Source organism: Tyto alba, unplaced genomic scaffold (genome assembly GCF_018691265.1).
Source record: "Tyto alba isolate M040663 unplaced genomic scaffold, T.alba_DEE_v4.0 Super-Scaffold_27, whole genome shotgun sequence".
Classification (NCBI taxonomy): Eukaryota; Metazoa; Chordata; class Aves; order Strigiformes; family Tytonidae; genus Tyto; species Tyto alba.
Window position 1 is genome coordinate 3,211,825 of NW_024881301.1, and position 14,918 is coordinate 3,226,742.

General features: G+C 43.0%; 1 protein-coding gene and 1 long non-coding RNA gene across 5 annotated transcripts in view; both read left to right on the plus strand.

The window, feature by feature from the left end:
* The window catches only part of NOL4 (nucleolar protein 4), a 195,212-nt gene that overhangs the window by 66,673 nt on the left and 113,621 nt on the right, over positions 1-14,918 (plus strand). The gene's annotated exons all lie outside the window — the stretch shown is intronic.
* On the plus strand, positions 286-10,269 carry LOC122153937. Its single transcript, XR_006165795.1, has 3 exons — positions 286-298; positions 2,842-2,846; positions 10,188-10,269. It is a non-coding gene; the product is annotated as an uncharacterized LOC122153937 (long non-coding RNA).

Below are 14,918 nucleotides of genomic sequence, written 5' to 3' on the forward strand. Positions count from 1 at the left end.
TCCAGGTCCCTCTGGATGGCATCCCATCCCTCAGGTGTGTCAACTGTACCACTCAGCGTGGTGTCATCTGCAAATTCGCCGAGGATGCTCTCGATCCCACTGTCTTAAGTCATTAATAAAGACATTAAACAGAACTGGTCCCAGTATGGGCCCCTGAGAGACACCACTCATCACTGATCTCCACCTGGATATTGAGCCTCTGGATGAAACCATCCAGCCAATTTCTCATCCACTGAACAGACCACCCATCAAATCCATATCTCTCCAATTTAGAGAGGAGGATGCTGTGAGGGACCGTGTCAGAGGCCTTACAGAGTCCAGATAGATAACACCCATAGCTCTTCCCTTGTCCACTGGTGTAGTCACTCCATCACAGAAGGCCACTATGTTGATCAGGCAAGACTTGCCCTTGGTAAAACCATGCTGTCTGTCATGAATCACCCTCCTGTCCTCCATGTGTCTTAGCATAGCTCCTAGGAGAATCTGTTCCATGACCTTCCCTGGCACAGAGGTGAGGCTGATAAGTTGGTAGTTGCCAGGGTCCTCCTTTCTGCCCTTCTTAAAAATGGATGCAATATTTCTTTTTTTTCAGTCTCCGGGGAGTTCACCTAACTGCTATGACTTTTCAAGTATCATGGAGAGTGGCTTAGCAACTACATCAGCCAATTCCCTTGGGACTCTGGGATGCATCTCGTCAGTTCCCATAGAGTTATGTATGTTCAGGTTCCTCAGGTGGTCATGAACCTGATCTTCTCTTACAGTGGGAGGGACTTTGCTCCCCCAGTTCTTGTCTTGCAGTCCATCCACTCGAGAGATGTGGGAAGAGAGACTGCGAGTGAAAACCAAGGCAAAAAGTCTGTTGAGTACCTCAGTCTTCTCCTTGTTTGTTGTTACCAGTTTGCCCGTCTTGTTCATCGGGGGGGATACGCTTTCTTTGACCTTCCTTTTCTGGCTGATATATCTATAGAAGCCCTTCTTATTATTCTGTGTCCCTTGCCAAGTTCAACTCCAGCAGAGCCTTGGACTTCCTGACCGCATCCCTACAAAACCAGGCAGCACCCCTATACTATTCCCAGGACACCTGTCCCTGCTTCCCCTGCCTGTGTGTTTCCCTCTTGCCCTTCAGTTTGTCCAGCAAGTCTTGACTCATCCATGCTGGTCTCTTGCCTTCCTTTCCTGATTTCTCACACCTGGGGATCGAGAGCTCTTGTGCTGTATGGAAAGGATCCTTAAAGATCTGCCAGCCCTGTTCTGCTCCCTTGTCCCTGAGGGCAGTTTCCCAGGGGGTCCTATTGACTAACTCCTTGAAGAGCTGGAAGTTTGCTTTCCTAAAATTCAGGGTTCCGACTTTACTCTTTGCCTGACCCATACCCCTCAGGACCGCAAACTCCACCAGTGCCCGATCTCTGCAGCCCACTGCAGCCTCCAACGCTGTTGCCTCCAATTAGCTCACTTGTGGTGGGGACGAGCAGGTCCAGTATCACATCCCCTCTGGTAGAGCTGTCTATTACTTGGCTTAAGAAGTTATCCTCAATGCTTTCCAGGAGTCTCCTGGATTGCCTACAGCTTCCCATGCTGCTTTTCCAGCAGTTGTCAAGGTGGTTGAAGTCCCCCAGCAGGAGTAGACACCAACCATAAGGTGCCCTTTGTTGCCTCGATCTCTAATTCTTACCAACAAGGTTTCAACCTGCTCGTGGCTATTCTTCAGACAGCTCTTCACACTCTATCCATTTCTTGATGTAGAGGGCAATCCATCCACCCCTCCCTCCTTGCCTATCCCTTCAGAACAGCCTGTAGCCATCGATAGCTGCACTCCAGTCATGGGATTCATCTCCCCAAGATTCAGTAATGGCAACTAGGTCATAGCTTTTTAGCAGCGTGGTGGCTTCCAGCTCCTGTTTGCTGCCCTTGCTGCGTGCACTGGTGTAGAGGCACTTCAGCTGGGCTGTCAGCCATGCCACCTTCTTAGGGGAGCACCCCTTAATTCTTTTGAGGTATTTCACCAGTGTTTCTCTGTTGTCTTCTATTAACTTAGGAGCCTCTGGCTCACCTCTGTAGGACTTCAGGTGTGCTCCAGTGCACCCAGCAAGTCTCAGAACCCTTGTTAGCACCCTGTCCCTCTAACCTTGGCGTGTTATCCTGTGGCTTGTTATGGGCAAGTCCGATATTAACCCCCTCACCCTTCAGGTCTAGTTTATAGCTCTGTCAGTCGGCCCCAATAGATCATGAGCAAAAACCCTTTTCACCCTTTGGGAAAGATGAATCTCATTTGACCCCAGCAGGCCTGGTGACATGTAGGCCATGCCATTATCGAAAACCCCAAAATTGTGGTGGTGACACTAGCCATGGAGCTATGTATTAATTGCCTGGGTGCATCTGTTTCTTCCAATATTGTTGCTTGATACTGGAAAGATAGAGGAAAAAATATCCTGTGCTTCATATTCCCTTACCAACCACCCCAAGGCCCTGAGGTCTCTTTTGATCACCCTTGGCCTTTGCATTGCATTTTCATCACCACCCGCATGGAAGAGCAGTCATGGGTACTAGTCTGAGGGCCATACTAGGCTAGGAAGTTTTCTAGTGATGTCCTTAACCTGGGCCCCAGGGAGGCAGCAGACTTCCCTAAAAGGAGGGTCTGTCTGGCATATTTTTCCAGGGAAGCAACATAAAAAATAAATTTGGATGGCTGTCTCTTGCAGAAGCAGGTTCCATATCTAGATAGATAGATAGATATGAAACCTATAGTGAAGCTCTTTCCATCCTTCAAAGTGTTTTTCTGATACAGGTCAGTGCCCATCTTAGGGGCTTCCTCTCAGAGTCATTTCCACTGGGGCTTTGCAGGGCAGGTCAGAGACTGAGTAGAGAATGTAAGACTGGTGCAGACTTGACAGTTGGTGTTGGTGAGTACATGGTCTCCTGATGACTCTTCTTTAGGTGGTTTCATTCTTAAGTACAATGATTGGCCATGTCAGAGGGTTGCAGTCAATGGCTCAATGTCCAGGTGGAAACCAGTAACAAGTGGTGTCCCTCAAGGGTCCACAGGGGGATCAATACTATTTAATATCTTCATCAACAACACAGTGGGATTCAGTGCACCCTCAGCAAGTTTGCAGATGACATCAAGCTCAGTGGTGCAGTTGATTCGCTAGAGGTAAGGGATGCCATCCAGGCTTGAGAAGTGAGCCCATGCAAGCATCATGAAGGTCAAAAAGGCCAAGTGCAAGGTCCTGCACCTGGGTCAGGACAATTCACAACATCAATACAGACTGGAGGATGAATGGAGAGTGGAGAAGGACTTGGGGATACAGGTGAATGAAAAATTGGGCATGGGTTGGTGATGTGTTATGGCAGCCCAGAAGGCCAATCATATTCTGGGCTGTATCAAACAAAGTGTGGCCAGCAAGTCGAGGGAGGTGATTCTGCCCCTCTATTTGGCTCTGGTGAGACCCCACCTGGAGTACTGAGTTCAGCTCTGGAGCCCTCAGCAGAGGAAGGACATGGACCTGTTGGAGCAGGTTCAGATGGGGGACCACAAAAATGAACAGAGGAAAGGAACACCTCTGCTATGAGGTGAAGAGGGTCCCAATACGGAGAGTGGCCCGAGTAATGACAATCACACCGATGCGGCTACATGTCGTCCCCCTTTATTGCCCGAATTGCTTGGTTATATACTTTGCAAAGCAAGCACCCGCTGTTCACGCGCCCCATACCCCTGGATTATTGGTCATAAGCAACTTATCACGCACCCAAAGGGAAACTGTGATAGGCAAGCATCTTGCAGTTTGCTGCATACTTGTGCTTAGCTTAGCCAGATACATAGCTGAGAAAATTCCTCATTAACAGATACAGTTCCTCACAACACAGCCCTTCAAGGTCATTCTCATAACACAGCTGTTGTTAGCAGTCTGATCTCAGGCCTGGATTGTCCAAACCTTGCAACAAAATATCGTGGCCATTCTCTGTCAGAAATTCTACTATGAGGGAAGTCTGAGAGAGTTGGCGATGTTCAGCCTGGAGAAGAGAAGGCTCCAGGGAGAGACCTTAATGCAGCCTTTCAATATGTAAAAGGGGATTTACAGGAAAGACAGAGAGACTTTTTACTAAGGTCAGTAGTGACAGGACAAAGGGTAGGGGTTTTAAGCTGAAAGAGGGTAGGCTTTAGATTGGACATGAGGAAGAAATTTTACAATGAGGGCGGTGGGACACTGGAACAGGTTTCCCAGAGATGATGTGGATGCCCCATCATTGGAAGTGTTTAAGGTCAGGTTGCACAGAGCTTTGAGCAACCTGATCTAGTTGAAGATGTCCCTGCTCATTGCAGGTGGTTTGGACTAGATGACCTTTAAAGGTCTCTACCAATCCAAAACCACCCTATGATTCTGTGATTGCAGTAATCAAGGTGAGAACTCATACACTCCAGCTTATAAGCCTGTGTCAAAAAAGAAAGGAGATTTCTGGGTCATTGCAGGTGGAAGATTTTTCATTTTTGCTGCCATGGCTGTTTGGGCAGCCAATAACATAGCGTCTTGAAAGGTCCCAAAATTGAAGAGTGGGTTGAATAATTTAAAGCTAGATGTTCTTGTTACTGGAAGATGATGGGGAGGCACTTCCTTCCTCCTACCACCTTTCATTTGTCCGCCTTCATTGTTAAAAGGCTTTTTTTACTGCTATCACCTAAGCATCCAGACAGTTGGAGAAAGAGATGGATTGTGGAGTGAAAAGCATTGTGCATTGGTGTCAAAGTGATAAGAAAGTGTTTTTTCTGCAGGTTGATATAGTTATTGGGGAAGAACACTGAGCCTTTACTTTGTCTCTAAGGTGTGGGTTTTGGAAGGAGAGAATCAGTTTTCATAATAATCCTTAATGCTCAGTCTAAGGAAGTCTGAAATATTTCTCCTCAACACTTAATATTTGGTTATTTGCAAACTGAATCTATGTCATGTCAGAGGAGAATGGTAGTAAAGGAAGGGGTGCTGGTGGTTAAAAGGCATGTACTTCAATGAGAACGGACTGGAGTAGAGCAAATAAAAAAGTGAGCTATCTCATGCTGATTTCTGGCTTGGATTCTGAGTATGAGAAGGGAAAGTCAGTTTTAGCAGCAAGGAAAAAGAGTTTTCCAAAGAGTTGTCTGGCAGATAGGGAGAAAGGCAGTGGTAAGGGGCTTGGCAAAGGCGTAAGTGGTAGTTAGACCTCTAACTCCTGCAGAGAGGTAGCAGGAGAGAGAGCACTCTTCTGCCATTTGTGCCTTTGAAAGTGCTGCTCTTGGTGAAGGTTTGCAAGTTCTCTTCTAGTCACTCCACAAAGAAGCTGTTTAAAAGAGTATTACTTGCCACTGTGTGAAAGAAAAATGTCAGTGCAGGCAAATTTAGATGTCTTGCATCATATTCTCAGTGGGCCTACACTAGTTTATAGCAAATGAGTTTCTGACCTTGTTTAAAAACAGCTATTATTTTCTGTCTGCAGTATTGATTTCTGTGATAGTTGATAGCTGTCAGTGTATCCCTGTAAGTAGGAAAAACATAATCTCGACTTCATTAATTATTAGGTGCAATTTATAAGTCCGAAGTGCAATGGTAATAAAGAAAACCTGCTGATGTTCACCTGCTACCCATTCTCATCTTCAAATGGTGAAGTAACCACATAGATGTTTGTGGTAAATGCCTCCCTGATTTCAGTACAACAAAATCTGTTTTGGAATACCAGCGAGTCAGTAATACGACATAAGTGGCATGCCATATTATGTTGTCTACATTCCAGAAGAGACGCTGTCACCTCTTCCACCCACCCTCTGCACGTGGAGTATCTTTTCAAAGCAATCTGAGGGTGTTTGCCTGTGCATTTAAATTGAAGGCCTGATTCAGTAGTTTTATTGTTCTAAGTAGTAATGCTAAAGGAAACATTTTCAGTTGGGAGCATTTGAGGGAATATTACCATCTTTGTTCTATGTACCCATCCATACAACAAGAGTGACAGCCATTTCCAGTGACTCAGAACATCATTAATCCAGAGTGTTTGGAGCTATTATCAGGGATATCAAATCTCGGAAAGGTTACTCCTCCATCTCCCTAGTTAAATCAGAAGGCCGGTGGAGCTGGGGAAATGAGGCAAGGATGGGTCTTTGACAGAAGAATAATGCCTGTCGCCTTGAGTCACAGCAATATATATTATTTAGAAGCTGGAGGTGTCAGAAATTGCCAGCAATATGACTGAAGGCCAGAACATAGCTTGCAGACTGTGAAATAAAGAAAACAAAATAGTCCAAAAGATATGGTTTAATAAATTGACTTACCAATTTGGTGATGCTGGAATTTATTGACATCTGTAAGTGATGTGTCCAGGAACTCTGGTGAATGGGTAAATAAGAGGGAGGACATTGCTGTCATATTCCTCCCATGAGAGTGAACAGAGGTGATGGAGGGTTTTTGGCAAGTAACAAGCTCTAATGGAAGGGAGCTGTAGAGTTAGTGGAAAAAAAATCCACCTTAAGTTAAATCTACACTACTCTTTAATGAAATGTGACCAGATTTTGGAAGGAAAGGATGTTTTTTGGCCCTGAACACTGAAAATGGTTTGTATTTGTTTTTGTCCTGGATGTTCACACTGATTCAGCAATGACTATATATAGTATTTTTTTTTTCTTTCAACAAATCCACCCCTTTGATAATAAAGAGGAGCAGCTTTTACACTAAGCCAGAAATCTGGAGGGTATTTTAAGATCCACCTACATCTTATGAGATAGTCTTTACTACTCTAAATTAGATTCCTTAAACATGCCAGATATGAGAATGAGTGGAACATATGGATTGGCCAAAGGTATCCAAAGTAGCAGCCTTTTCTTTCTGCATTCTACAGCTCAGCTCAGCCTGAAGTGTGACAGGCACTTTTAGTGACACGTTCATGCAGGAAAGGAGAGGATAGCTGTGAAGATAGGCCAGAAGCTTTCTCTTTGGTAAGAGCTCTGCTGGCTGCATGACACAATTACATAAAAAGCTGTAGGGAAGCTGTGAGATGTTAATGTTATCAAGGTAAGGCTGAGCTCTTGCTTCTGGATTTTGGATCATGAAGTATTTCTCCTTATAATTATATAGATCCTGTGCAGGCTAGCTTTGGTAAGACCACAAAACGCCAGTGAGTTTCTTTGATCCTTGCTTTGAACATGGTCACCAGTGAAACCTTTAAAATCCTCATTTAAAAAACCAAATCTCAGTGATGTTTACGTTTGAACCCAGCTTCCAGGTCTTTATTTGCTGGTGTTGGAGTCTCGTGGTTTGCATATCCACATTTTTAGCCCAAACAAGTTTTATATAGTTGAAAAGTACCAAAGAACCCTGCAACACACAGAGGATTTTGGTAACAGAATCAATAGTGGAGAGTTTTGCCAGTTACTCTGGTTCCAGATCTTCAGTGTGTTGCAGGGTCTGCCTTGGGCTGGAGTCCCCTCAGGATCCACTGAGCCCAGAAAATGCCTTGAACACACAGCTTTTCATCATTAGCTCTCAAATGGGAGCTGCTGACACTCTGACCCTTCTTGTTCCATTTCAGGACATATTCAAACACATATGTGGAAGGGGATTCAAACTTAGTCCATTTCCACTGAGTTTGCCACTCCATACTGACTTCACACTAAGGTAGAGGCACTCACGTGCTTAGTTGCAATGAGAGAAGCTCAGCGAAATGAATCTGTTCCCTATTGTGCAGCTTCCCACTGCTCTGTTTCCAAAGAGTCTGTAGCCAGGAACGTACATGAAGAGCCGAAGGTGGTCCAGAAGGGCTGGCTCTCCCCAGCTTCTGGCTCCGAGAAAGCTTTGGAGGAGCAGGATAAGGAACAGGAATTTAGCTGTTTGGATGAACATTTGTCTTGGCAGGATGTGTCAAGAGTCATCTGAGCTGTAAGCTGATCTTATTTATGCACAGTATACTTCCTGGTTTTGGAGGAGAAAGGAAAATACTGTTCTAATAGAGATTAAAGAATAATAAACAGTGCACTTCCACTGTATGTTCTGATCCTGAGGAGTGTTAAATACTGAAAACTAACATACTTTTTGTTTTCCAATTTCTAGCTGTTTGCTCATCAATGCAAAGAATCCTCATAAATAAATTGACCAAATCGCCCAGGACACTTTTTGTATTTAAAAAACATACATGTAATGTTTCTTTGTATTTCTCAACCAGCCTTGCAATGGCAGGTTATTTCTCCTGGCACACAGCAGAAAGTTTCTGCAGAGTAATATTGCTTCCAGTGTTATCCAGGTTGCTCAGCCAAACTTATCATTAACAAGTTTGGCAATGCTCTTAGGCAAAGAGATGATTTGATAATGAACAGCCAACATCCTATCTGAATAGATAGCTATTGGACACAGACTGCCAAGAGATCATCTGCTGAACTCTTTTAAAATATGAATGCCTAGCTGCAAATGTTTTAAACTCTTTTAAATTTTTTTTTTTTTTTTTTTTTAAAAAAAACCAAACAATTGCTCAGCCTACCATAATCAGTCAAGAAGAGCTTCAATGAGTGTGTGCTGGAAGTTCTTCCTCGAGGGGACAGACTTTTGCTCTGGCACACACATTTTACATCACTGCACTTTCCTGCGTGTGCTCAGATCTCTTTGGACTCATTTCCACAGTGTTTCTTTCATTCAGATGATCTGTTTTTGATTATGTAGGCCTTCAGTTATTTTTTAAAATCCTGTGGTATGGTGAAGGCTCAACCTTTTGAGAGTGTTTTCTGCCTTTGTGTACACAAATATGTGCAAGGTTATGTATAGGAGATATTTTCTATATATCATTTGGGTTCTAAACCTAGACAGGTGGTGAAGAATTACATTTTAGTGACCATTTTACGTTGTGAAAGTCACTTTGACACAAAGGTCCATCAGAAGGCAGTAGATTTCACGCATAGATGCACATGATTGTCCTTTAAATAAGAATTGACTTTTCTGATTGTACATATGATTAATCATTTCTTTCACCAGCATATGAAGGAGGTCACACTGAAAATCTGTCAAACAACTTTGATTTAGCAGAGTTCTTCAGATTTAGTAAGTTCTTGAAGATGCAACACTATGTGAGGAAGACAAAACAATAGCTACTCCGGATTGAAAATCATAGAATGACAGGATGGTTTGGGTTGGAAGAGATCTTACAGATCATCTAGTTCCAATCCCCCTGAAAGGGGCAGGGACACCTTCCACTAGACCACGTTGCTCAGAGACCCATCCAACTTTGCCTTGAACATGTCTAGGGAGGGGGCATCCACAATTTCTCTAGGCAACCTGTTCCAGTGTCTCACCACCCTCACAGTGAAGAATTTTTTCCTTACATCTAATCTAAATCTACCATCTTTCAGTTTAAAACCATTACCCCTTGTAAAGAGTCCTTCCCCATCTTTCCTGTAGGCCCCCTTTAAGTACTGAAAGGCCACTATAAGGTCTCTCCAGAGCCTTCTCTTCTTCACAATGAACAACCCCAACTCTCTCTGCCTGCCCTCATAAGGGAGCTGCTTCAGCTCCCTGCTAAAGCAGGTCCATGACCTTCTTATGTAGGAGGCCCCAGAGCTGGACACGGTACTCCAGGTGACGTCTTATGAGAGCAGAGTAGAGGGGGAGAATCCCCTCCCTTGACCTGCTGGCCACACTTCTCCTGATGCAGCCCAGGATGCAGTTGGCTTTCTGGGCTGTGAGCGCACATTGCTGTCTCATAGTCAGTTTTCCATCCACTAACACCCCCAAGTCCTTCTCCGCAGGGCTGCTTTCAAATCCACTCATCGTCCAGCCTGTATTCGTGCTTGGGATTGCTTCGACCCACGTGCAGGACCTTGCACTTGGCCTTATTGAACTTCATGAGGTTTGCCCAGGCCCACCTCTCAAGCCTGTCCAGGTCCCTCTGGATGGCATCCCTTCCCTCCAGCGTGTTGACTACACCACACAGCTTGGTGGTGTTGGAAAACTTGCTGAGGGTGCACTCAATCCCACTGTCCATGTCACCAACAAAGATGTTAAACAGCACTGGTCCCAAAACTGACCCCTGAGGAACACCACTCGTCACTGCTCTCCACTTGGACATCAAGCCATTGACTGAAACTCTTTGACTGCAGCCACTCAGCCAATTCCTTCTCCACTGAGTGGTCCATCCATCAAATCTATGTCTCCCCAGTTTAGAGACAAGGATGTCATGCCGGATGCTGTCAGAAGCCTTGCACAAGTCCAGGTAGATAACATCAGTTGCTTTTCCCTTGTCCACCAGCGCTGTAACCCCTTTGTAGAAGGGCACCAAATTTGTGAGGCATGATTTGCCCTCAGTGAAGCCATGTTTGCTGTCACCAATCACCTCCTTATTTTCCATGTGCCCCAGTATAGTTTCCAGGAGGATCTGCTCCATGATCTTGCCAGGCACAGAGGTGAGACTGACCGGCCTGTAGTTTCCTGGGTCTTCTTTATTTTCCCTTTTTAAAAATGGGGGTTATGTTTCCCCTTTTCCAATCAGCATATGTTCTCAGTCAGAATATATTTTTCAAAATATATCTGAAATAAATAGTATGTGCAAACCAGCTAAAATGGAGCCTCTTAAATGGGCAAATGGGAAGCCTTTAAGCAATGAGAATTTAGTTTTCATACTGCTTTCTTACTAATACTGTATGATTCCAAGTGTATCTCCTTAGGAGATCAAACCCCTCAATGCCCCTTGGATTCCCTGAGAGAAAAAACAGTTAATAACGTCTGAAAAAGCCATTATGTGTTTGTTAGGCCTAAAGATCACCAAAGCCTTTAGTCACATGGCAAGAATAAGATGACCAATATTCAGATATGTTCATATAGATTGTCCTCTTATGCTCTTTGCCTTTCTGCATTTTGTCGAAAGTCTGACCCTTTCATTTTGAGAAGTGTGGGAAAGATATGTGTACGCAGGCCTCTGAACTGCATTTCAGGTAACTTAGGGGGATGTTGTGTCATGACAAAAACTCAAAGTTGGCAAACTGAATGAGCAAAGGCTTAAACTTTTAGGGTTGAGTGTCCCATATTCAGGCATCTAATCCATGTCTTTGTTATTTCATTAAGGTAATGTAGTCTGATTTTTCAAATGCCATCAAGGCCTGCCCTTTACTGGTTCCTTTACTATAATTTTGCAGGGAATCCCATCTGGTTTGCACCTTCTGATAGGCACTGAAATATGACAGTTTAGCCAAAATGAATGAAGAATCATTAAAATGGATATTTTACCAAGTACAGACGGTGACTGACTCCAGGCATTGCTAGCTCAGAGTCATGGCTAGCTACACGACGTGACAATGTTCTTCTGTCCCACAGCCCCCAGTCCAGACCGGGGACTGTCCTGAGCTCTCTGCAGACCAGGCTGAGGCCCGGCCTGGCGGCGAGTGGAGGAGGAGGGATGGGGTGCGGGCAGGATGGTGAGAGGGCACGTGCCGAGCCCGGCTGGGCAGCGAGCAAGTGCTTTCCCATCCCTTTTAAGACTCAACCTGTAAATAGCTCCTTCACGGTGTTTGGCAAATATTTTCGAGTTAATCTCAGGAACTTTTAAAACAGTCACTGCTGACTCAGGTTTGGGGTTTCATGACTAGATTTGTAAAGGTATTTTGTTGTGTAATTCGATTAAACCCAATGAGAACTGGGCCTCTAAATACTTGTTGGGTAACAGTTGTGAAATAAAACATTTATTAGGGTTTTCCTACTGTAATAACATTTTGCTGCAGTTTTGCTCCTCTGTTTTTTTCCTGTTTGTTTACTGAAGAGAATATTTTAAAGAAAAAAAAGTAATGTAATCATCAATTACTGTAATAGCCACTAGAGGTCTACTGATATCAAAATTCTGCCAACATCAATAAATTCTGTAAGTATTTAAAATGTTTAATCCAAAAGAAAGTGCTTCTTATTAAACTTTAATTGTTTGTGAGGTGTACCATTCTAATTCTCTGAATTTTTAACCTCTTAGTGTTGTTTTTAATTAAGTAGTATTTAACTGAATTAGGGAGGAGTTGCAATGTAAAACTCACAACTGAAAAGGAAAGTGACTTAAAAGATTGCTAACTGTATTCACCAAGTAAGTATATTATAATGTAATTCACTGGATATAATATATTTTAGTGGTTAACCTTGCAGCAAACAAAGTTTTAATGATATTGATCTACAATTAATGGCTTCTTATGGCATTACTGAATTCCATCTGCCTTTGAGGATTATTTTGTTTCTCAAAAAATAAAACAATCTTCAAACCGTCTTTTAAATGACCTTAGTATGATGCTTTTAAAATTTCTAACAAGTGGGAATTAGATTACTGTATTTCTTGTAGACCTAGTTATTCATCACAAGAGCAGGAATGTATTCATTGGGACAAAAGGAGGGACATGTTGCATCAATGACTTTTTTCCGGAGACTTCTCTGCAGTCAGGTGACAAATACTGCTTCTCAGTTAAAACAAACACAAAACAAACCAACCAAACAAAATGAGTAAGTCACAGTTGCCCTGTGATTCATGAGCTCCTTACCGAGAGTTTGTAGGGAATCAGGCTGGGGCACGAGAAGATCCATTCGAGACCTAGCTGATGGTTAAACATGGCTTTCTCTGTTCCTGCTCAGTAAAATGTTTTTGCATCATCTTTGTCGTGGCCTAACAAGTCAGGAAACAGTAGCCTGTGGGTCTCATAAGAAGTGTCAGACTCCTCAGATTTCATCTGATGGTGCTTTTTGTTTGGTCTTCGACAAGTGGGGTACCTTTTTTTTTTTGCTTTTTTTGAAAGAAGGTGGTGTCACAGGTAGTGTCGCTGAAATCAGCTGCTATGCTAAGGATATAGACAAGGCCTGGTTTAGCACACTTGCAAAACTTTCCTGATGCGTACTTAGCTGAATTGGGTGCTTTGCTGAACTGGGATGAATCTCAGTAGAAATACCGGTTGTGTACTGTGTACTGTATTGGATCTTGTAATGAAATATTGTCTGTGTACTGACTGTATTGTGACTGCTGTACTCCCCCCTGTTCTTAGCCTAGCACAAGCTGTTATCTTGTGTGTAGTTTTCTTCCCTCACTGAAGGATGAGGGCTGTGATAGTGTGGTGACTTCAGTTAGTTGTGTGTGTGAAGTCAGTACCTGATGACTGGCAGCTAAAGAAAAGGAAAACCTATAAAGTCTGTCTTTTTTCAGACTGTTTATCAGAATGGAAAAAAATCTGATGGCCACTTCTGTTAACCTTAGTATTTATGAAGGTATCCAGACATGCCTCTTACTGGTTGGAGTTCTTGGTATGAGTATACCTGTTTAATAAGAAGGGAAATCATTAGTGTGACAGTGGAACAACCCAGGGTATATCATTATACTAATGGATTTGGTGAACCTGTATATAAATGGCCACTGTGTACATAAGTCATGCCCGAGATGGTTCTCACTTACTGCCATGTATGGAAATATTTAATTTTTCTCCTTCTTCAAGAGGAAATGGCACATGAATAGGGCAATGCTTTCCTTTAGAAAGACCTGTGAAATTAGTTCTTTTAAGAGTGTCCTTTCTGTCTTCATTGAACAGTCAGAGAATCACTGAGGTCCTCTGTGCTTAATATCTCTCCAAGGAGAGCAGGTGGTAGAGCTGCTCTGCCCTCCCTGGGGTTTCAGGGGAAGGGTAATTTTAAGTTGCTGTCAGGGCTCCAAAGAAGTCTTTCCAGTGAAGCTGGATAGAACAAAACAGATATAGCTAGAGTAGCTGAGAAAAGGGAGGACAAAGGGTGCGTTCTCCAGCCGTTTGTCTATCCTATTCATTAGCATCCATTCACCACCTCATATCTTAGCTCCTGAATGAAGAATTATTTTATCTGTTTTCATCTAGTGTTGAGCGACTTGGCTGAAAAAAGCTATAGATTATTAGTGTTATTAGTGTTATCATCATCATCATCTCTGTTAATAGTCCCCAAAAATCGTGCTGGTGCTAGATCCCCTATACAGTTTGTGATGACTGTAGCTTCTGTATAACCCTGAGCTGTTCTTAAGGCACTGGGCAACAGGCAAAATACTGTGGTTTTCCTGCTGAACATCCCATACATGAGAGGAATGAATGCTGAAAATTATTAGTGTGAGGGACAGAAAAGATACAAGATTTATTATGAGCATGGGCTATTATGTTTTTCATATTTAAGTAAAAGCAGATGTAAGCTATGTGAGGCTAATGGGGCATTACTTACAGAGTCTCAATGTAGCAAAACTAATGGAAACATTTTTCTTTTTAGCTCTAAAATATAGTGTTTAAATTGAATTATATGGCAGAAGGGGTGGAGCCAGCATGGCATTTTTTACAGATGTTTGAATTCCTAGTTATCCTTGCCCCAGAATTGGTGATTCACCTCTTCAAAGCTTTATTCCTAGTATCTAAATCAGCAGTATGTGAACATCTTCACAGATTCTTGTTTCTACAAGTAGTAGGTTTGAGGGCAAAGGAATATCTGGACTAGGGAAGGGCACCTTATTTCGTTTTTTCCTTTGGTAGAATGTGGCAAATTTCCATCCTCTGCCTTCCTTTCCCTGTGAGGAGAGGATGAGAAGTCAAATGACAGTTTATTAGCACTTGCTATGCTCACCACTGTCTCAGGCTGGGACCTCAGCCAGAAACACGATTCAGGCATTAGGAGTAAATGAGAGGAATATTGTTCACTGCAAGATTCTCAACCCTTTCTCAAGCTCACAGATACAGCCAACAGATTTGACTGAATTCACAATGAAAGCATCCTTAGGACCATAAAAGCTTTTTTTATTTAATTTTTTGTTTCAGTTCTCCAGAAAATGTGGTTGATTTTTATGAGAGCTGTAAGCAGAAATGCTTATTCAAGCCAGACCCAAAGAAAAACCTGAATGAAATGCAAAGATCCAATTTGATAAGCAAAATGCAGATTTCACGATAGATCTATACCTATGTATGTATATAT